Source organism: Vipera ursinii (genome assembly GCF_947247035.1).
Source record: "Vipera ursinii genome assembly, chromosome: 3".
NCBI classification, from domain to species: domain Eukaryota; kingdom Metazoa; phylum Chordata; class Lepidosauria; order Squamata; family Viperidae; genus Vipera; species Vipera ursinii.
Genome location: NC_139516.1, coordinates 182,992,769 through 183,016,720, shown reverse-complemented (window position 1 = coordinate 183,016,720; position 23,952 = coordinate 182,992,769).

Here is a 23,952-nt window from a genome sequence, read left to right as displayed (position 1 = left end):
TTAGAGATTAGATAGTGGAAAACAAAATGAAAACTGCCATGTAAAGGTACCCTAAAGAAACAAAATAGGATTATAAGATTATAAATATTTTATCATCTTTGGCTGTATGTGTGCACGTGGTCATAATCATAAACAAAGCAGCATTATACAATTTTGGATTATAAAGCACAAGTGATGAATAACTATTACAGATAAAATTTAGTTTTCCTTACAAATGGAAGATATATTTTGATGCAGCCTGATACTGAGACATCATAAGGTACAACGTACAGGATATAAGAATGAATGAAATGAATGAATGAAGCTGTGAATTTATTTTATTTTATTTTAATCACATTTATATCCCGCCCTTCTCTGAAGACTCAGGGTGGCTTACAAGCTTAGCAGTAGCCTTCATTCTATGTATATGCCTGCTTATTAGGGCTTTTGCCCCCCCCCCAAGGGGCATTATTCTTCTGCCAACCTAGCAGTTCGAAAGCACATCAAAATGCAAGTAGAAAAATAGGGACCACTCCGGTGGGAAGGTAACAGCGTTCCGTGCGCCTTTGGCATCTAGTCATGCCGGCCACATGACCACGGAGACGTCCTCGGACAAGCGCTGGCTCTTCGGCTTTGAAACGGAGATGAGCACCGGCCCCTAGAGTTGGAAATGACTAGCACGCATGTGCGGGGGAACCTTTACCTTTTACCTTTAAGGGGCATTATTACAAAGTCAGCTTATTGCCCCCAACAATCTGGGTCCTCATTTTACCTACCTCGGAAGGATGGAAGGCTGAGTCAACCTTGAGCCTGGTGGGACGCGAACCTGCACTAACTGCAGGCAGCTGGTGTTACTTAAGGAGGCATTAGCCCACTGCTCCACCAAGGCTCCAACAATGGACGTTTTTAAGAAGGGACTGGACAGCCATTTGTCTGAAATGGTATAGGGTTTCCTGCCTGAGCAGGGGGTTGGACTAGAGGACCTCCAAGGTCCCTTCCAACTTTTTATTGTTGCTGTTGTTGTTATATTTGTTTTAGGAAATCATTATTCTCCACAGGTACAATAATTAATATAGACAGATTCTATCAAACACTTAATATTCCAAGAATAGATTTGCAGATAAGTATTACATTCTGTCATTTTGCCAATTTTATTGATGGCTTGAATGGTTTTAGGTGGCATCCTAAAGGTGCTAAATCCAGGATCTCCTCTTTGAAATGCTTCATTATCCTCCAGGTACTCTTGGTACTGACACTCACTGGTGTGCTACTATAACATGCTTAACCATGTTTAATTAAGATTATTCCACCCAATTGATTGTATTCCCCAACACACAATACAGTCTGTATTGGGAACCCGGTAGGCCAGTTTGTAGTTGTTTGTCAGGTGGATAAAACAACTATTTTAGATTTTAGAAAAACAATTCTTGCTATAAATAACTTCCAAGTAAAAACCACAAGGTGGCAGTAGTTGAACAAAAAGACTGAACACTTGATAACTTTTTAAACTTTGGTAAACTTAGACACGATTGATTTGGTTACTATGAATTAAGCAATAGGATGTTCATGTGCAACTATTTTGAGTTTTCAGTTTTACAGTATAATTATCAACCATAGCTTAATTCTGGATATTTCTGAGAAAACGTCATGAACATGTTAAAAAGTTGAACGGAAGACTGACATTTACTGATATTTGAGAAATGAAGAAACAGGTGGAGCTGCAAGACACGGAATTTGAAAAAACACTGAAATCCACTTATCATATAATGCCCTAAGTGGTCCAATGGTAATGACATAAATACCATTGATTGATTTATTAGAAAACTTACTACTAAAGTGTGACACTTTCAAGATCATGAATAGCCTAGAATTAAGGCACAGGGCTAGAATGCTGAAAACTCAGTTCATGTCCTTAACTCTGAAAGCCAGCTGGATGACTTTGGGTTAGTCACATTCAGCCCAACCCATCTCGGGGATTGCTGTGGGGAAAATAGGAGAAAGGTTTGCTGGATATATTCACAGCCTTGGGAGTTATTTTTAAAATAATAAAAGTATACAAACAAAAAGAGCATTTGAGAATTCTCTGTCCCAGCTGGGATCCCCACGCTCCCTCCTAATTCCTTAGCTTTGCTGAGAACGAGCACCTGCTACGTCGCCCTAGATTCCTAGAAAGACCGGCTGAGCTTTCCAAACGTGCATCACGTAAAGATACTCGGCGAGAGCGCGAGCGTCTACAGCAGGGGGTCTTCAAACTTGGCCCTTTTATGATTTATGGACTTCAGCTCCCAGAATTCCTCAGCCGGCTGAGGAATTCTGGGAGTTGAAGTCCACAAGTCATAAAAGGGCCAAGTTTGAAGACCCCTGGTCACTCTACAGTTTCGCAGACCTCAGCGGAACGAAGGAATCGGGTTCTCTTCAACCCGAGAGTTTCCCCCTGTGACACCCGGTGAATTTCCGCTCTGTTCCAAACACAGCCTAAAGCTCCTCCTACTCAGAATGTCTACGATCGTTGTGTGGAGGCGGGGTGGAAAATTACCACTTCCGGCGTGGGCGGAGTTTAGCCAGCCGCGGTTGGATTTAGTCATGGTAGCTGGCGCTCTCTTAGCTGCCGCTGTTGGGCGAACTCTACATCGGGGAGCTCCGACGGTAGGAAGATGCGTATCCTGCGCCAGTCCTGGGGTGACGCTTGGCTGTCGCCGGGAGGCTTCTTCCAAAGAAGGGGAAGTTGGCGGCCATAGCGGAAGCAAGGTGCGGCTCTGTGCATTCTTTCTTACTCTTCCCTCGGCTTTCTTTCGCGTGTCCACTTTATTCCGGAACTGGAGAAGTGCAGCCTTAAACGGGTCCTTTAAAGTTCTAGAGCAGGGGTCTTCAAACTTGGCCCTTTTATGACTTGTGGACTTCAACTCCCAGAATTCCTCAGCCAGCAAAGCTGGCTGAGGAATTCTGGGAATTGAAGTCCACAAGTCATAAAAGGGCCAAGTTTGAAGACCCCTGTTCTAGAGCCTGAGGCTAACCCTGAATTAGTCCGGTACCTGAAGGCTGCACGGAGTCTTTCTTTTGATTTCTAAATAGGTCATTTTAGAGATTCATAGAAAAGTAATTAGATATCATGGCATACTCAGTCCAATATGTCTATGTTCAATTTTCTAGTATCTATTCTACATAGTCAAAGGCTTTTCTGTAAGGAATAATCCAAAAGGAAACTTTTTTTTCAAGTATATTGCTTGCTCTCCATTATTCCTTCAGTGTTAACTATCTGGTTTTATGTCCTTCAGCCTTTCTAAAACTTCTCTGTTCATTTTATCTGTATCCACATCTGGCACTATTTTTAGTAAACAAAACCTTTTCTAAAGAATTTGTGCAATAAATTCAGTAATTTCTATGTTCCTTTGGTTTTCTCTTGTTAGTTTAAGAACACTTAAGTATACCTGTCTTCTAATTTCTAGGCCCAGAGAGATTTGTTGACATAACTATTCCACAAAGATTCTCAATCTACCTTCTGAAATTGTTTTTGTAGTTGGCTCATATGCTTCTGTAACAATATGATAGAAAATGATCCTGTTATTTATTGTATTGTAGCTGAGCATATAATTAGTAATGCATTTTTAGTGTTATTGCCCCTTCATTCCATTTGGGTCTCCCAGATAGCATATTATATAATTTAAAATTGTCCTTCTCAGTCTAATTTTCTTTATTCCTAAAATATCCAGTCGTATTGGCTTTTTAATATACTATGATCTACTGTGTTATCTCATGCATCTGAGGCTGAATGTGGAATTTCACAGCAAATCATTCTAAACTTGGAAGAGAATATTTGCATTTCAGGGTTGAATTATGGGGCTCCTTGGTGTTTTCTGAGCTTGATTGTTTTTTTGCAGACATTTAATTACCAAATTAGGTAAGTCTGATGAAATTATCTAATTTGCTAATGAGACATCTGCAAGAAAACAACCAAGTTCAGAGACTGCAAGGGCCCCACTATTCTAAATTTATTTTTCAAAGTAGAAACCACTCTTACAATTATTTTAAACAGTGATTAAAATCATGGCATATAACTGTTAATACTGTAAAGAAAGGTCATGTGAAGCTTTGTGAGGAGAGATTTTGAAAAAGCCCTGTTGTTTCATTGTAGGACTAGGCAGATGTTCACTAGAAATGTTTAAAATGCAGAAGTGATAATAAAGAACTTTTTAAAAATTTTTAAAGCAGACTTATATTTTTATAAGCTTGCATGCCCACTGTGTAAAATGCCCTTGTCCCCAGATGTGTGTATATGCTCATACAACAGGTACAAAATTAGTATGGTATCACATTGTCTAGCCTTTAAGCTATTGTGTAGCTGTATTTTACACTGCCTGTTTTTTAACTATTACAAAATGGAACATACTGTGTTACATGTTACCTTAAGCGCATAAGGGAAAGATGTGTTAATTATTGCAAAGATAATTATTGCAACCAAGTGTGCATGCTCCTGAGATCAGATAGGCTACAGTAATTCACTATCCTTAATCCTGAGATAGGGAGAACATTCTTGCATAACTCTTTATTTAGGAATAAATAAGTGTGACACTGCCTAAATCCCCATCAAGATCAATGCTCTTTGAATGAATGAATGTTTTGAATTCTTCATATGATTCCTGCTACTATTTCTTAATACCTTTAATTTCTCTATAAAATAAAAAAATGTCTGTAAAAGATTACATTGAATGTTAAGAAATCAAATCTGATAATTTCCTAAATTAAAATGACTGCTTTCTCTAGGTGCCTTCCAAGAATGTGGGATCCTTTGCATCAATGTTGAGGTCCTGTCCTTTAATTCAGATGGGGCCTGCCAAAGACAAAATTGTCATGGGACAAATTTTTTACATATTAGAAGATGATCTGTACATTGATTTTGGTGGTAAATTTCATTGTGTTTGCAAGCGACCAGCAGATGGCAAGTAAGTATAGTCATATTACAGATATTTAGTGTGCATGAATCTAAATTATATGTATTGTAGTGAACTATTTGTATGATGTTATTGTTGAATAACATTTCTTCTTCAAATTTCCTAAATATTTCATTTTTTAAATACTGACTGAGCATTTAAAATATTCCTTTTCCTTACAAAGAGTAGTGACCTTAAGAGATCATGCATGTGCAAGGCTTCAATAGCATATAGGAACTTTTACATCTTTCTGCCTCTTAAATATGGCAACATTTATACAGAATATCATTTTCCTGATGAATCAACATCCAGAAGAACAGAAAATCAAACTGGTATTCAAGATTGCTCTATTTAATTTTTGAATTTTCCCAGTCAAAGCTAAAATTTGCATTTTAAAGGGAGAGAAAGGTATGAGGCAGGTCTCCAGAAAGATGCTCAGGAAACACAAAAGAGTTCAAACTTGAGAGAAGAAGAAAAAATATTTTGCAGGGGAAGGGGAGAAAGGGGCTCCAGAGCTATGTGCTATCTTTAAGGAAGTAGAGGGAAAGAGCAGAAATTGAGGAGGAAGAGTCCATAAATAAGAGCCATTTATTAGTTCCTAGTTCAAGTTTGAATCTATGAAGAGGACTATTTATGGTTTGTGTCCCAAGTGAAAATACTGCCAAAAATTGATGATATTACTCTTCTCCTTTGAGATAGACTAGGTTAGGAAACATTTGTTGTTTATTCATTGGAACTCTATTGAGCTAGCCTATAGTAACAGAATCTTGAAAGCCTCAGGATTTTTCCCCTTTCCCTCCTCCTTATATTCTGGAACTGTGTTCTTAATCTTGGCAACTTGATGTATAAACTTCAACTCCAGCATCATGGTTGAGGTCCATACATCTTCAAGTTGCCAAGATTGAGAACATACTGCTCCAGAGTATTAAGGCAAAGCCAGTTTGAGAGTTTTTTTCCTAATGTTTTAAGTGCTGTAATTCTTCAATGCATTTCCCAGGCTTTTATATTTTGTAACTCTTGCTGCATAGTTTCCCCAAGATCATTTCTCTCTACAATTGCGCTCTCCTAAAACATTCTGCTCTTATTCCCACTGTGAATTGCAGTTACCATAATGCCCTTAGCTGTACTAATAGCTGTGTGGAGAAGATGCAATGATAAGAGCTCTTCATGTTACTAATACATTTTGAGGCAGTTTCTTTGAGTTGAATTGGAATAAGTGGGGCCTTTTTTCACAAAACCCAATGTGGGTATAAACTTTTACTGCTTCTTAGCTAGTATGCAAAGTGATCAAATTTAAAGAAAAAAATAAAGGGAAAAACATAGGTTATGAATTCTTAAATTCTTTCCAACACTTGTACCCACAGTGGCTATAAGAAGCATCTACATTTTCTTTTGTGTACTATAGGGATATGTCTATATTTGTGTTTCTACTGTTTTCCCGATGTTGCTCTTTGTGGTTTGTTGATATGCATGCACTAGGAAGCACAGAATGAACCCCATATGCTCTGGGCCATGGGACCAGGAAGGTGTAGAATTGAGCTATTAACAGCATTTTGAACAACTGCCCAAATGTTTCTCCATAGGACTACCCTGGGGGAATATTTTGTAAGATGCTTTTGTCTGGAGATCAGATCTAGATTTCATCCATTTTCAAGCTTGATCTTTCTTTTGCTGGTTGTTCCAGCTTTACCTAATTCGGTCCTGTTCAGAGCATTTTCTAAGAGTGATCAGCTGTTGAATTAGAAGGATGGCAGAGTTCTGAGCCCCTTTACATAAATTTCTTTCCAGTGTTCTATTCAGATGTAAAGAATAAAACTAATTAAAAGAAAGAGAGAAGATAGAAAAGAAATTCTACTTTTGTGAATTACGCTAAAGTCTTTGAAGGGTCTGATACCTATACCTATGTGGACTAATTTAAACAGCACCAGCAACTTGATCTGGACATAATAGCTTGTTTCAAAAGCCCTTTCTCTTGGAATGTTAGTGCTGTTTCCAAATTTGTAGTATAAGGTTTTAAGAATTTCTTAATCTCCTGTTATTTTTTTCATGCTGTATATTCATTTAAAAGTAGTTATAATTATCAATAGTGATCATGTTTAAATGATCATATTCTAGCTCTGTAGGTTGGGTACGTGTGCACTATAGTGTCTTGTTTATTTACCGCACCAATCGTATGTCTCTGAGTGATGGTCAACAAAGAAAATCAATTCAGCCTAGAAAAAAATGTAAAAACCCACGAGTATTATACAGGGATCACTAGAGAGAAGGTTGCTGCTTCTTCTAGTCTTGTGAATTCACAAGAGGTACTCTCTAAAGATAACTAAAAGTCAACTTTGGCAAGGCAATGCTTCATGTGGCCCAGTATTCTGACACAAAGGAATTTTTAAGAAGTAACTGGTACTTTGAATTGGACTTCAGAATTGCAGCAATCTCAAAAGTGGTACTTTTCTACTCTGGAGGAATTGTTTTACTAGTCTGGCTATTGCATTCTGGACAAATCTCCAAAGATTGTCTCATATATAAAATGCTACATAAGCCAGTGGGTTGATCATGATGTAAGTTCAGGTGAGTGAAGAAATCTAGATTTATTTGTTATTTATGTAGTAGTTATTAACTGCCTTATAATAACATATAACATCACAAAAATATATATATAAAAATTGGTAAGTTTCCTACTGCCATAAAATGAGAATGGGCAAAAGATCCAAAAGCAGTACAAGATTAAATAAATGTCAAAGACATTATATTACATGATAATTAGTATAATATAAACTACGAAAGAATAAGACAAATGTGTCAGGATCAAGCTACTTCCTGAATTCATTATCTTTCCTAATTTTATGGCTTCCTTATTTGTTTCACTGTCCAAGAAGAGCAAAGGGGCAATTTGAATATATGTATTCCTTGTTTTCTTACAGTAGCATTTGATCATCAAATGAGGTCAGTATCAAATACGACTGTGAAAAATGTAATTTTCTCTGAAATAGTGTTTCACATAGGTGATACCTCCCTTTCTGTGGGAGAAAGACTGGCTAAGCCAGCAGGTCAAATGGAGAATTAGTCTGGAATCCCTATATGGGCACAAGAGGGTGAAGTCAGACCCCTTGAATGCCATTGAATCTTATGTAGTCTCACCCAGGTGCAACTTATCATTCTGATAGGATTCCAGTGTATAGGCTAGAGTAGACATGTCAAACACAAGGCCTGCAGGCTGGATCTGGCTCATGATGGGCCCAGATTTGGGTCATGGGACCACCCTGGAGATGGCAAGAGACCATCCCCCCCCAATGCACACACAGGACGCAGTGAGCTCTGGGTGACTGTCCAGCAGCAGCCGCAGCCTGCTTGCCCCTCAGCCAGCACACGATGGGGCTGGCAGCAGGTGGAGGCACAGGTATGGGGGGGAGGTGGCACGTGATCCAGCCCGCCAGACACACCTGCTCCGTCCCACCTTCTCTGTCTTTGTACAGCCGTTGCATCTGGCAGGCCCGATCATGTGCCTTCCCCCCCCAGCACTTCTGCCTCCATCTGCTGCTGGTGCCATCGCCTTTCCTGCTGCTTGGAGGGCAGAACCCAGTCATCGCAGCAAGCTCTGGAACCCCAGAGTGTGCCAGCCAAGAAGCCAGTGGGCTGCTGCTGCTAAACACCATCAGTCCCCATGCATTTGCCACCTCTGCACAAGCCAGGGGGCACCGGGCTAGGCCAGGGCAGCATGGGCTGGTCCCTTGCTGTCTCCATTGGTCAAATCTTGCTGCCTCGCTATCTCCGTGGGCCTAATTCAGACCCTTCAAAGCGAGGCAGGTGACGGGGCAAGGTGGCACCATTCTATATCCCCTGTGGTGTAGACTCCCACCATCCAACCTCATCCTCCAGTGAGTGCCCCAGAAGCTCAAGGGCTGGGACACCTGCCACCCAGAGCCCTAGGCAGCCTGTGCTGCTATCCGGGGCCTCACGTGTGGCCCGAGAGTGTTGGCAAGGGTTCTCTGCTGGATCAGGCCCCAGAACCCACCCCTGTCCCACCCCCCCTCCTTGGGAGACCCCTGGATTCCCCCAGCCTTGCCCAGGCCCCCACAGGCGCCCCCAACGCAAGTTATATCAAGCTGGCCAAACCCATTCTTGCCACATCCAGTCGACTGTGACCACCCAGCTATGTTCACCCTGGCCATGACTACCCAGTTGGCCATGACAATCCTGGCCACGCCATCCTCCTCCCCTCTCGAGGGCAACCACAATGAAATGGAGTTTGACATCTCTGGGCTAGAACAATAAAGCAGATAATTGAAATCTTACCTGTGGGTCTGGTTGTTTGCTCTTGACACTTGTAAATGATTACATTTGTTGACAAGTGTCACGCTGCGTCCTTGAAGACAAACCACAGACACATCCAAGGTACGGGTGACGTTGTTTATTCTTCTTGCAACCAGAAAGACTAAACCGGATTAAAGTCAGCGTTGGCAGCATCCTGCTCCAACGCTCCTTTATTGTCTGAACACACCCCAGCCCCACCCCACCAACACAAACCAACATCCACCCACAATCCAATAAAGACCCCGCCCATCTCCCTGCGCGCCAGCTCCACTCCTTGCGTGATGGCGGCAACCATTAGGTGAGTCTGCCAGGCAACACTTGGCCTAGTTCCCAAAACCCCTCCTCGTGCTCCCCCGTCCATCCTACCCACGTCCCCACCATCCGTACCGTGCAGACCCTCCCTCATGCGCAAGCCCACAGCCCCTGTTACTCGTCCCCGCCGTGTGTCCAGCCCGACAGCCATATTCTGCTTCAGCTGTTTGTCGCTGGAGAGGCCTAAGGACCCCTGCCAGAGGCCCGACAGAGGGAAGAGACCGCACAGGCGCAGCCATCAGCTGTTCGGCGGCTGCCTGTGCTGGCCCCGGATGTTTGGCTGCTCCACAGGCATTCCGCGCCACGTGGGCGGTTGGACGAGCCCTCTGCGCCGCTGTGGACCCATTGGGAGGAACTGGAGGCCGACCGGCACATTGGGACGAGGAGGTAGGTACCCCCGGACTGGCTGGTGTCCCCCCGGAGTGGGGAGGCGTCCCCGGAGAGTGGCGAGCCAGCGAGGCTCGACAGGCGGCTCCCTCTACCAAGGACCCACCTGAAAGGCAAGAACGGGAGAATGCGTGTTTACCAACCCGAGCCACTGATTCCCTCTCACCACCTCCCGGTTTACCCGGATGTTTGCGGTGGAACGCCTTGACTAGGCGGGCTGCCTGAACATCCCCTTCCGCCACCCATGATGCCTCCGTTACCGGGTATCCTTTCCACAGCACTAGATACTGTATTCGTCCCCTCCGTCCCCTCGAGTCGAGGACTGCCTGTATCTCGTAATGGTTTTCTGTATTTTCCTTTCCCCTCTCTTTAAAAAAAGAGAAATGGCATGGCATTGACTTTGACCTTTTTTTCGTTGTAATTTTCAGTGTGTCCGACCTTGGCTCCATTTGTTGAGAAGGGCATAGTTTTATTAGAAGTCAAGTGTATTACAGTAGTGCAATATACCAGAGTTCTAATAAACTATACCTTTCTCAACCAATAGAGCCAAGGATCATATCTACTTAGAGGTTTAAGTTTAGAGGTTTAAGTGGTGGCAGGTCTGACATAGTTACTTTTAGTAATTTTTGTTGACTGATAAAAATGGTTTATTTTATTTATTCTTAGTCATGTAGTCTACTAAAACCCCAGCTCTTTGGTAAGATTGTTCTCCTTCTGCAATTTTCACAGATTACAGAAATGGAAGGACAAAGTAGCAACTATTTATATTTAAAGAAGGTTAGATTCAAGAAGGTGGCTTTTAAAAAGCTGCTTTTACAGGGTTATTCACAGTAACTCTTTGCCCAAACAATGCATGTGGTGCCTCTATGTCTACTGTCAAACACAAGAGTGCATTTTTTTTACAGACTTAGCTACGTGATTGCAGAGTGAATCTATGCATTTTTCAGCAAATAGCTCCCAGGATTATTTATAGTAATGCACACTTAGGAAATTATAACTTTTTATCTCTTGTGGACTTCATCTTATTTGTTTAAATGCCTTACAGTGCACTTTTTGTTTGCCACCCACTGCGTTGTTCTGTAGTAGTTATTTTCAGTCTCAAGCTGAGGTGTTTTTTTGCGGTTCAGTATTTCACAAAGATGGTGTTGCTGAAATGGATGAAGCCATAAATCTGTAAATATATTTGGACTATTTTTTTAATAGTGTAGACAGGTAGCAGAGTTCACACCTAGAGACAAAATGCAAGTCATTACAAATCTTTTTCTTCAGAATAGACATTATAATTAATAATTCAGTTTTCCCTAAATAGTATAATTACATATGATGGGATAGCATATAGGGGTAGCAAATACATTAAGATGGCTAAAGACTTTAGCACTGTTTTATTGCACCAGATGTAGATTTAAACATTTTTTTAAAAACCTATGGTACAGATGTATCTTTTATTTATGAGTATGTTTCTTGCAAAAATTGCATAACTTCAAAATTCTACTCAATTTTTAACAAATCATTATAAATAGCACCTTAAAATAAGCAAATTCTAATTCGATACTGCAAAGTTAATCACTCTTAAAATCAAAAAGTGATAAGTGTTATTAAGCATATAGCCAATTGGAACATTTAAAAAACAAAAAGAGGCTTGGGTTTATGATATCACGACCATTTAAGAAAAATAAAAGACTGCAAAAGCTTTATAATCATAGAATGGTGTCAGTTAAAAAGATAATTTTTCCAAATTAGGAAAAGCATGCAGAAGATGCCTTCTGGAATACTTTCCAATACTTTTTGTTCTGGATAATTGACTAAGGAAGAAGTAGGGGACTTAGAATGGAAATGCTGGAAGTATTTCAAGCCACAGCCTAATCATCTATCCCATAGGGTTGCATTGGTAGATTTGTTTTCTAAAATGGTTTACTGTATAACCTCTGGTGTTCAGGCTGAATCTTACCCAATTTCAAACTTGAATCTTTCTTTTGCAGACTTCTCTCTCACCCACCACCCACCTTTCACTAAATTTGGTACTTGTATTGAGGTTTCATGGAGTTATCTTGCTGGCATGCAAGGAGCCCTGAGCTCACCTCTACATTATTTCTTTGCAGTATTATTTTGAATTAGAAGGAATAAAGATGGCAATTTAGTGAGATGAAATGGAGCAATATGGAGGAATGATGGGTGGATGGTTAGCAAGTTCAGTTAAGGTAGTTTATATACTACATCATGTTGCACATCATAGAGACATTTTAAGGTCATGAAAATGTAAAATGTAGTTTTGTATTTGTAATTGTAGTGCTGATAGCTTGACATTAAAAGCAGTTTACACTGAATATGCAGCCTTCGGAAAGTTAGCCTGGAAGACTGAAGTGCTTGGGCTGAAAAGCATTCGGTAACTTTGTTCTGAACATCTTGGACCAAGTGGAGAAGCTTCATATAATAGATATTGAGAGGTTAAAAATCATCCCGTTCCTTTTCCATATGTAGGATTACTCCTTTCTCTCCCACAACCTATTTTGTAGTTGAGTGTTAAAACTTAAGGGAAATACACGAAGAGTGTTCTTCATGCTTTTCTTCCTAAGTTTTCCCTCTCTCCATCTTCAAAAACTACATCCAGTCTGTCATTGAAACGCAAAAATATGCTCAAATTTGATGTAAGCAGCCATCTTGGATTCTGGTCCTTTTTGGTGAGAAATCATATCAGAAAGAGAGTCTTTCCCTTCTTCCTTAATCTGGCAGCTGTGTAATCTGGGATCTTTGAAGAAGGCTACTGTTAGAGTTGCCTGATGTTTTGAGCAAGACCACTACTGTTATAAACTGGGGATACTCAGCAATGTCTGGTTTCAGGTCTAAACTTATAATTGATATAATAAGCAGGTGGCATAGCTACTAAAGAAGAAAATTGTGGAATGGGAGAGGCCAATGTAATTGCAATAGCGGTACTTCTAGTTATAACTACTTATTAATTTCATACCTATTATATATCTGTTGAACACATTTATTCTGTGCTCGTGCTGAACAATGATTATAGAGCAGTTTTTCCATTGATTGTAGTTGCTGAAAATTTGTGGAAGCTTGAAGCTGAATGCCCAACATTGGATCTAAAACCTTTGGTGAACATACGGTTGAGCCCACTTAATCCCGTTTCAATATTGGGTTGTGTAGGGTGGGCAAGATTTTTCAACATAAGTACGTTGTTTTCTTGAAATTGTTAAGATATAAGGTATATTCTATTGTTCTTGATCAAATGTAATATAGTTTATCCAGCACATAGACTATCTCAATGTCTATTGGACACTTGTAAAGAGAGGGGAGGCAGCCCTCTTTTGCTCTAATTTCTACTAATTCAAGAAACTCTACTTAAGTGAGTTTCTTAACTGTAACAGCTAATAACTTAAGATACATTCTGTGAGTCTTCATACTTTTTTTTTAAAAAAGGACCATGCATGGTAATTGTTTGTGTACTAAGCTGCCTGTACCTAATTTACTTTTCCCCATTTTCTACCGACAGTTCTTTAAATATGAGCTCAGAATTCTGGTGCACTTCTCTATTTTCAATTCTCAGATGTCTCAATGATACAGTAATTTACTGGTGTTCCAGAACTAAGAGGAGAAACATTTTCAAAGGAAAAGGAAACTCAGACTAATATTCTAATAGGCAAAATTGTCTTGAGTAGTGCAGCTGGAGCTTCAATATAAGTCCAGAGGTACTGTGGGAGTAATTAAGGTGGGAGAGAGTCAACTGGTGACTTTAGGCTTTTCATTGACCTTGTCATGTGCATATGGATATTCTGTTGGCTGCAGGAAAGAGTGCAGAACTATTCTTCCTCCTTCATTTCCTAGGCTCTTTAGCCCGCATTGAGCCAGGAACAGTGGCTGAGGACAAAAGCTGTATACACTGTACAAACAGTGCACCAAAGCAGCAGTACACTGAGTCATTCTTTGCTCTGTGTGAGAACTGAGGGGGACTCTATTCACTTCCTTTGTGCTGGTGTCTGTCAACAGCGCTGTTTGAGGCAAGGCCTATTGTGCTGGCCAATGTTTCTTATTGACCCTAGTCTGTGCCTGCAATGTTCCCAGGGTCGAAGTTGCGAGTGAGAGAATGTTTGAAAAGGAGTAATCATAGGGTAAATGCATTTTGCTGCATTGTCATCTGACCTATTAAATCTAAACTGTGGTCTGTGTTAATGCAAACAGGTAATTATGTAGTCACAGCTGCAGCTATTGACATCTGGTTACCTCCCAAAGGGGAGGGAAATATGTGATTTTCTCCACCATGTCTAGGGTCTTAAAGTTTGACTTTAGTGGTATTAAATATAAGGAGAGGATGGATTAATATGATAGACAGGTCAACAAGGTGAATACTTTTATATATGTAAGAAGGGATAGCAGTGTTCATGTTACCTTACTCTTGTTTTTTCAGTGATTTTCCTTTAATAAAAATTAAGAAATTATTAACTATTATAAGATAAATTTGGGGACATAAACATTACAACCTCCTTTCCTACCTCTGTCATACTATTGTGATTTCTATTCGCATAACTGATATACTGTTGTAGCCCACATATGTGTTATACAATCCCTCTATATCAATGATGGCGAACCTTTTAGAGACCGAGTGCCCAAACTGCAACCCAAAACCCACTTATTTATTGCCGGGTGCCAGGTGGGCGTGGTCCACTGGGTGGGCGTGACTGTGGTGGTCATGGCAGATTGGGTGGGTGAGGCCAAGGTGGGCATGGTCACCTCAATGTTGCTCATGGGGAGGGACGTCTGTGGGGGGTGGGCAGGGATGGAGGAGATCCAGGGGGTCTCTGGCAGGTGGGGCAGTAGGCAGGAGGCTCGTCGTGTGGGGTGAGGTGAGGCAGGGCGGGGGTGGCATTGCCATGGGGCAAGGCAAGGGCCGTGGTAGCTGCTGCCTGACACCATTGGTCCCCACACACAGAGGCCAGCAAGCGCATGGGGGCCGACAGTGTCTGTCAGCAGCCACAGCCTGGCGGCCCCTCGACCGGTGCACTCTGGGGCTCCGCAGCCCGCTGCCAGCAGTTCAAAGAAGCCACCTCTGAACTGGATGGCAGGCTCACAGTTCAGGAGGCGATGCAGTGGGTCATGCCCAGGAAAAGGAGAGCATGCGAGGCCAGGAGAGATGGGACGGGAGGAGGGAGGGAAACCAGCCATGATGGATGCATCTGGCAACATGGGACCTTGGAGAGTTAGCAGGCGGCTGCTTGAAGAGGGACGGTTGCCATCTCTGGGGCATGGCGAGCGTGCCCACAGAGAGGGCTCTGAGTGCTGCCTCTGGCACGCGTGCTATAGGTTCGCCACCACTGCTCTATATTAAGTTCCTAGGAGCTGAATACTTAAAGCAACCTTGTGTGTAGGCTTCAGTTCTTTAAGTAGCAAGTATGCTAGGGTAATAATAACACTTTTGGCAAATAAATTATATGATTGCTTGCCTTTCAGGGTAATATAAGGTTGACATACATTGTACCAATTGAAAATTCTGCTCTGATACAAAGAAGTATCCCCTGCCTATTCTTAGGAAACAAAGACCAATATTCTAAAAACCAACACGTTTTCATTAGGGTCTAATAGTATAGAGAATTTGAGGATGAAACAGACTTGTACTTGGAAAACAAGGCTGCAAATGTTTAGGCTCACAAGAACATTTAATAATGGTCTAAATAATTGCAAACAGAAATTCTATATGGTTTGTTGGTCAGCTTTCTTTTTCTATATCAACCTGATGGACTTAGGTGATAAAAATGATATCATAAATACATTATTCAATACCTCATACAGATTGAATCATAGAGGTAGGTAACGGGGCTTCTCAGTATGAATAAAAATTTGTAGATGCTTTCAAGATTTGCCCTTGTTGCTTAGAAGCCTTGGAAGTGGCCTGAGGGATTTAGAATTCCTGTAATAACTGCAGTTGGTTTAACTTTTTTTGACAGGGATTGCCTAGTCAAACTAATCCACATAGTAGTAAATTCAAAACTGAACTTGAAAATGGTCTTGGAACCATTCTCCTTCAAATGTTTAACTCTTTATATTTGTTAACCACTCCATTTATCTAGTCCAGGGGTGTCAAACTTGCAACGTCACATGACATGTCGTGACGTATCAACTTTTTTCCCATTGCTGGCAATAGGGTGGGCGCGGTTTCGGCATGACCCAATCTGGCCTGTGGGCCGGCAGTTTGACACCCCTGATCTAGTCTTTGCAAGCAAAATTCTTTGTGGTTTGGAATCCTCTGTATGAGACCCTGAAGTGGAGATTAGGATATAGTACTGGTTAATTCGTCTAGTTCTTTTGGCATATTTATATCCCAGCTTTCTTCCAGGAAGACAAGGAGCATATACAGTACCCTTTGCTCCAGTTCTTCTCACATCAAGATTCCTATGAAGTAGGTTGGCTGAGAGAATAATTGACCTCAAGTCACCCTTGAGCTTGAGATATACCTTAACAACCACATCACATTGGTAAAAACATTTCTAGTAAGGTCAGAATGACATGCTCTAAAGTCAGGATATTTCAACCATAAAATGTTTTTGTATCTTTAGTCTTTTTGATGAGGATGCCATTTAATGGAAGCAGAAGGGCATTTTTCTGCTCAGGCACTTACACTGTAGAATAATCTCCCAGTCAGATTTCAGGCACATTTCAAGCACAGTTAATTTTGCTTCCATTTAAAGATTTGCTTATTTGCAAGGCATTTTCTGAGCATATGGCTATCAAATTTTCTGCTACTCTGAGAATTGTTTCAGGTCCATGGAAAATGTTCTGAACTCTAACCAATTTAAACCTGAACTACTATGCTTAGAATTTGTTTCAAAATTCAAAACAGTCACTTCACATTTGAAGCAAGAGATTTCAAGCCTTTCAGAGGTATGATAAGTTCAAAAGGAGTAAATCAAATCAAACAAAGGTCTAAATCAATCAAGGTTTATTGAAGCAGTCTGTTTCAAGTTTAAGCCAAATAATTCAAAAACTATTTTTTTCTAAAAAAATTGTAAACCTATTTTATTTTGTATATTGCGAGGAATGTTAATAAAGTGTGATAAATCTTTGTGTCTACATTCAGAGTTGTGTATGTATATATGAGTGTGTATGTGTGTACACACCCACACACCCACATACATACATATACATATACATATATATAGGTAAAAAGGTAAAGGTTCCCCCGCACATGCCTGCTAGTTGTTTCCGACTCTAGGGGCCGGTGCTCATCTCCGTTTCAAAGCCAAAGAGCCAGCGTTTGTCCGAGGACGTCTCCGTGGTCATGTGGCCGGCATGACTAGACTAGATATATATATGTCATACCTGCTTCACTTTGTGTTTCATGTGCTTCTTTATTCATTTTAGTTTATTAAATCAGACCAATCAATAATATTAATTGATTTCAAAACCATACCAGTTGTATTGTCTTTTTATCTTAATATAAGGGGAATATAAGAGTTACCTTGTAGTAGGCTTCCGGTTCCGGATTTCAGTGCAGCCAGATGCTCGAGGGAATCTTTCCTTGCGTTGCCTGGATTTCTTCATCGGGAGGCCTCTGTAAAGGGGTCGAAAGTGACCCTGGAGGGGCGATGAGCAGGGCAGAGGTCTCTCCAGTTGGCAGTAGAAGGGCGGCAGCCCTCCTGTCGGCTTGGAGCTATTCTCCGAACCAAAGAAGAAAGGATTGGCCACTCCCATGGCCCATCGTTTAGCCATTTCCTGCTGAAGCCAAAAGCACAACAAGCACTTGAAAGCACTTGAAAACTGGGTGAGAATTGCCTTCTTGTTTTCCTAATCGTCTACTTTCCCTGCCAAAAGCTTTCCAAATTTGCTTCCCCTTGCGAGGAGAGAGGGAAGGGATTTTTCCCCCCACCCTCCTTAATAGCGGCCTTTGTCTACATTGGGAGAGAAAAGAAAAAGCCTTGTACTAAATTATACTGATTAATTGGACTTACTGTCTTTCTACTTTTGGCCCAAAGTTCCTATATTTACAGAAATAGACTGTTCTACCTATTGGTCTAAAAAAGGGAACAAAAAAAGAGAAATAAACAAAAAAGACACCATCTGAAAAGGATTGGAAGTACTCTGGGGATATCTAGTGAATACTGTTGGCAAACAAGCTTGCTTACATTTTGGACTGATTTTGGCATTAAGATAAAAACCTGAAACAGCTGGAGATGAATTTGGCTTAGACTTGTGGAGGTGGACACTTACTGATTTTTGTTTGAAAAATAGCCTCCACCAAGGACTATTTATAATTATTACAAAATGGAGAAGGATAAGCCACAAACCTCGCTTGACTATAACCTTATACTTGAAACAATCTACAGAGTCACCGAGATGTCTTATCTCCAGATTTAATAATTTACATGCCAACCTTAAGTCACAAATTGAAACCCAGACTGCAACTAAAGAATTTACACTTCAAAATATAACAAAATTGGAAGATATTACTATTGAGACAGAGGAATATAAGCAACAACAAAGTACTGAAAAAACTAATATCCAAAACCTGACTTTACTCAAAGAACCTACAGTTTTTAAAGTACAAGGAACCATTACTATGACAGACAATCTTAAAGACCAGCAACAAACTAGGGAAAAAGTTAATACTCAACTTCTGATCCTCTCTAAGGAGCCTACAATTTCAGAAGTACACTATATGCAAGATAGTGATGCCAATATAGAGGAAGCCAAAGACCAACAAAGACAACCTGTGGAAAGCTTGGACAGTCAATTACTAACTATAAAACTACTCAAAACAGATCAACTCAGACGGAAGAAGAATCCAGACTGAACTGCAGACAGAGTGGAATTAACATGGCAACAATATAATGACTATAAATGGTTCAACCTTTGTATATTGCTGATGGTTGGATGGCCTCCTCTGGTGCAAATAATATACATGCGAGCAAAGACCTACTTGGCAATTTAAAGCCCTGGGTCTGGAAACCCGACTGGCTAAAAAAGAAACCTAGAGTTAGATTTAAAATATGAATTCCTAGAGAATTATCGGAGGTCATTTTGTTAGTAATTAGTAACTTATTAGGATCTGAAATAGAAAATATTCATGAGATAGAATTAAAATGTGTTTAAGTATTTACTAAGCTTATTTCAAATGTTATAAATTTATATATTGATATAATGGAAATTTGGCTTATGGATCCTGTTTGATGTTAAAATTTTGGTTATGTATGAGTAGAAGTTGATTGATAAATATAGACTCTCCAATTGATAACTTGTGATGTATTAGGATATGAAATAAACAATGTTTATTAGGTAGAAGCTAGCTATTTAAATATTGGGTGTATGTTAGATTATACAATTTTTGGTGTAATAAGATAAGGGAACTTTGGGTTGTGAATACTATTTGGGATGTTAAAGGTTAAACTTGGATACTATAATTAACATCAAAATTAGATTAAATTTAATAACAGGGTATAGATATACCTTATCAAAATTGGATTGACAAAATTCTTTAATTGACTATGCTATTCCTAGAAATTTGTTAGTTTAAATACATTGTATTGAATGTTGAGGGAAATAGAAAAGGATGCTATGATAATGTAACCCGAACTATGTATTGAAAACTCTGTTACTCACTTGATGACTACCCAGGTATCATGATTCTTTCTAAATATATAGGTTGTAATTTGAAAAACTAATAAAACTTGTTTTAAAAAAAGAGTTACCTTGTAGCTGAAATGGGTGGCAAATAAATTTAATAATAATAAATACATTTGGCAGAACTTTCATTTCCTTTGTGCCCTAAGTCATTTCAAAAATGACTTAGAAATAAGAAAATAAAGCATAAAGCAGAGAACAATGTGATAAAATAGAGTGCAAGGTAGTATAAATTCAGTTATAAAAATATATAAAATAATGCAGCAGGAAAAAATACATTAAAATGTGCCCTACAAATAATATTTGTACAAATAAAGCAAATAGCAGCATCTAGAAACATTTTCTTTTTAAACAAGCATTTGATTGTACTGATGTTTCACTTTCATTTGTTGGTTATTACTTTATGCTTTTTAAAATTCTTTTTTGTTTTTTAAAGTGTATATTTAGTAATCTGCTTTGAATTGGAAGTAGAAATTTATTATTTAAATAAAATAATTATGCTTAGATACAAAACTGAATCTGGCTGCTTAAAGTTCCCATTTTCAATTTGTATTTTTTTACTGAAATGTTATATGTCATATATAAAAATCAAAACAACATTCTGCAACCCACATAAAGATGAATTATGAATATTATTAAGATATTATTAATGAATACCTGGGGGAGTTCCCCACTGAAAAAAAAGCCTACTGATGACTTTTGCCCACCAGGGTCCTTTATAGCCACTTATTTTGGCTACATTGTACCCTTTTTTACAGTCAAATGGGTTACACTTATAGATTGATGGTTTATGGTTATCTGTGCAAATTTATGTGCCCTATCCTGTATCCCAAAAAGGATATCGCTGGAGTTGATAATTCCACCCCAAGTAAAAAGGCTTTTCAGACATAAGATTTTAATACTAGTGGTGGACAAGAAAAGAACAAGAGTTGAACATTTTATTTATTTTATTTCCAAAGTTTTAATTAAAAAAAGCAATAGCAATAGCACTTTGACTTATATGCTGCTCCATAGTGCTTTACAGCCCTCTCTAAGTAGTTCATAGAGTCAGCATATTGCCCCCAACAATCTGGATCCTCATTTTACAGACCTCAGAAGGATGGAAGGCTGAGTCAACTTTAAGCTAGTAGGATCGAATTCCAGGCTGTGGGCAGAGTTAGCCTGTTATACTGCATTCTAACTACTGCACCACCATGGCGCATAATACTAGAGGTAGACAAATACCTTACCGCTTTTGATGGTAGTTTTAATTTTATATTTTTGCCTGCAGAATTTGTGCAGTATATAGGAAGTCCTTGATTTATGGCCACAATTGTGTCCAAAATTTCTCTTGCTAAGCAAGACATTTGTTAAGTGAGTTTTGGCCCATTCCTCATCCTTTCCTGCCAAGGTTGTCAAGTGAATCATTGCAGTTGTTAAATTAGTAACACAGTAGTTAAGTGAATCTGGCTTCCTCATTGACTTTGGTTGTCAGAAGGTTGCAGAAGGTGATCGCATGATCCTGGGACACTGCAGTTATCATAAATATGAATTAGTTGCCAAACATCTATATTTTTATTACATGATCATGTGGGTGCTGAAACGGTCATATGTGTGAAAAATGGTCCCTTTTTTCAATTCCATTTTAACTTTGAACCGTCACTAAACAAATGTTTGTAGGTTGAGGACTACCAGTAAAATATCTAGGCCTGCTTGTAATTTCATTAGCATAGTCTGCTTTTTCTCCTATTCCTATAACTGCAACAGCAGATTCATCTTGCATGTCACTACATGAAACTATCATTTTGTTCTGGATGCCATATCTTAAAAAATGGTATGTTGTTTTATGCTTGCTTGCAATGTTTGTAATGCCCTTTGTAATAAATAACTTCCTTGCTTTTGTAGTCTAGAGCAGGGGTCCTCAACCCCGGTCCGTGGACCAGTACCGGTCCGTGGCATGCCAGCAACTGGTCTGCACAAATAAGCAAAGCCCCATCTGCAAGATGCAGGCAGCATACAAAACCACACACCCTCTGGTACACGGGAAAATTGCTCTCCACGGAACCAGTCCCTGTTGCCCAAAAAGTTGGGGACCTCTGATCTAGAGAATATTAACAGATTTTGGCAGAAAGCCATCAATTGTAAAATGAGTGCTTCTTAAGACAATAGAACAAATTTATATTTGTTGTCAATAAGTCTTTTCTATTGTAGCATCTTTGCTTATACCTACCTGTAAGTACGTTCCCCACCAGCCTGAGGTCTTTGACATGAGTTTTTGGGGGTTGGTTTTGCTGTGTTAGTTTAACATAGCTTCCTTAAAATTACATATTATTTGGTGATCCATTGCTATTTGCCATACTTATAATCAAGGCAACAGGTTTGAAATGCTCGTTGCTAGGAAACAACAGTAGAAGAGGCTCTATTTATGAGCTCCTGGGAAATGCTTATGATTGGTCAATGCTAGACACGAAATGCAGATATAGAAAGGCCTTTATCCATAAGGCCTTCCACATTTTATTAGGTCTACATAAAAACTGCAAGTTACTTAATGAACAAATTATGACATAGTATGTAGATGAAAAGCAGTGGTGACATGGATAGAATCTTAACTAATCCAATCTCATGGAGATTAGATCACTTCTTAAACCAGACTCGTTGATTAAAAAGAAAGAAACAAAGTAAATGTTTGCCTTCAAGAGAGTGCCATTCACAAAAATGGAGAACTTCATTAAGTACTGATGAATGCAATTTCTCTTTCTGAATCAAAAGAAATGCTCATGAAATTATGAGATGCTTGATGACGTCTGCTCTTTGATATGCACTAGTGTGTGCCAGTGTGCTATTGAGTGAGATGCAGACCGTTCAGAGCAATATTGAAAACACAGGAAAAACTAACGTAATACGCTTAGCCTATGTAGCTGTTCCTTGATATTTTGCCCTGTGAGCACATTTCTGACAGATTCTCAGGCTCCACTGTGAGGTCAGAGCAACCTTAGGGCTGTAACTCTGTTGTCTGTACTGGCAGCTGCAGGATTCAGTCAGTGCAGTCTGATGCTTTATGGTTTCTAATGAAAATTAACATAATTAATTATTTTGTCCACAAGCAAGAAAAGTTTACATAGAGCCAAAATCTAGACCTGTTGAAATCTAACAAGATATAGTGTAATTTTGAAAAAGCAATGTGAATACCAGTTATATGGTGATATCTTGTCTATAGTCTTATGAATCATTCCCAGATGAGGAAACACAAAATCGGATGTACAGTGGCCAGGTCTGTGCTAGTGAAAGGCAGAATTGAGTTCCTGTACTACTGGTTTTATCGTTGATCCAGATTTTGACCCATGGCAATGTTGCTGCCTCTGTGTCAGAGGCTGGAAAGATGGGTGAAAGCTCTGAAGTCTGAAAACAAGGTTTGGTTTAGAATGGTGTGTTTGGGAATAGGGTGATGTATTGAACCACTTGGTTCTGAAAATTGTAATCAGTGCCAGTAGTACTGGGGATGATCATGTGATGAATCGCTTAGCATGTAGAAATTTTGGTCCCAATTGTGATCATAATTTAGGACTACTTGTAAAATTCTAACTTGCAAATACATGGGAGCAAATTTTCTTCCACAATATGGTTGTAACGGTTCCTGTTTATCATTTGCAAACTTGCTGAATAATGTTAAAATAATATGAGAATGATTAAAGAGAATGATCTCTTAAAATAATACCAAGCCAATAGATCTCTTTTCCTGAATTTTTTTTTACCTGTTAACCACTGGTATTTTCCTTACAATATATGTATGAGTAAGTACAAATCAGCCTCTTTAACCATTTTGGTTATCTTATTTGAGGAGACTTGGGAGCCTACAGTTCGCTTTATATTTTGTGGGCAAGGATTACTCACATAATATAGAAATGAAGTTGAAATGCTGCTTAACTATATTGTTCTACAGTACATGCTTCCAATTCATGCAGATAAAAAATATGTGGAAGTATGAAGCCAATTCTGTATTTCATTGATCTTACTTATTTTGGCAATTTAAATTTGTGAAAACACAGGAACATAGAGAATATATGTTTGACACATGGCATGGTTTCCATAGTGTTGAGGCATTTATTACATCATACTTAGATTCAAATTTGGGATAAATATTAAGTTCTATTTTTTTGCTACGATAGCGTTTCATTCTAAGCTGTATAGAGTACTGCTAATTATTTACATAAATTTCAACATCATTTCAGACCTTGTTTGGTGATAACAATTTAAAGCCTGCATGTTGGGTCAGATATACAGATTTGTGAGTACATCCAGGATGTAACTCTAGAGATTTTTTTTAAATTAAATACTTGCTTTGTGAACTTACCAACAGTTTATAATTAGAGCATACAATTAATTAAAGTAAAAAAAATACTATTTGATATTATTGATATGGCTGCTTTAAGGAGTTGCAAAC